We start from the raw sequence: 690 nt of genomic DNA on the forward strand, positions 1-690 counted from the left end.
CACTTTTAGTACATTAATTTTGTAACCTACCACTTTACTGAATGTGTTAATGCTTTCTAGGAGTTTTCTGGTGGAAATTTGGCATCTCTTAGATACAATATCATATCATCTGCAAAAAGGGATAATTTGATCTCTTCCAATTATTACTTCTTTAATTTCCTCCTCTAGTCTCATTGCTCTTGCAAGTATTTCAAGCACTATGTTAAAGAGGAGTAGAGATAGTGGACAGCCTTGTCTGGTTCCTGAATTCAATGGGAATGCTTCCAATTTTTCTCCATTTAGAAAGGCCTTCTGGGCATCTATTGAGATGACCATGTGGTTCTTGTCTTTGAGCCCATTTATATAATTTATGACGTTTATTGACTTACGTATATTGAACCATTGCTGCATCTCTGGGATAAAGCCGATTTGATCATGGTGGATGATCTTTTTGATTGTGTCTGTATGTGGTTTGCAAGTATCTTGTAAAGAATTTTTGCAACTATGTTCATTAAGGATATGGGTCTATAGTTTTCTTTTTAGGTTGTATCTTTACCTGGCTTTGGTATTAGAGTGTTGCTGGCTTCATAGAAGGAATTTGGAAGTTCTCCCTCCATTTCTATCTTTTTGAATAAATTAAGTAGTACTGGATGTAGATCTTCTTTAAATGTCTGGTAGAATTCTGCTGTAAATCCATCTGGTCCTGGGCTT

The 690-nt window shown here is 35.7% G+C and overlaps 1 protein-coding gene across 1 annotated transcript in view; it reads left to right on the forward strand.

Moving 5' to 3' along the window:
* The window catches only part of Atg3 (autophagy related 3), a 41,879-nt gene that overhangs the window by 20,102 nt on the left and 21,087 nt on the right, over positions 1-690 (forward strand). The gene's annotated exons all lie outside the window — the stretch shown is intronic.

Source organism: Nannospalax galili, unplaced genomic scaffold (assembly GCF_000622305.1).
Source record: "Nannospalax galili isolate Female #2095 unplaced genomic scaffold, S.galili_v1.0 scaffold743, whole genome shotgun sequence".
Lineage (NCBI taxonomy): Eukaryota > Metazoa > Chordata > Mammalia > Rodentia > Spalacidae > Nannospalax > Nannospalax galili.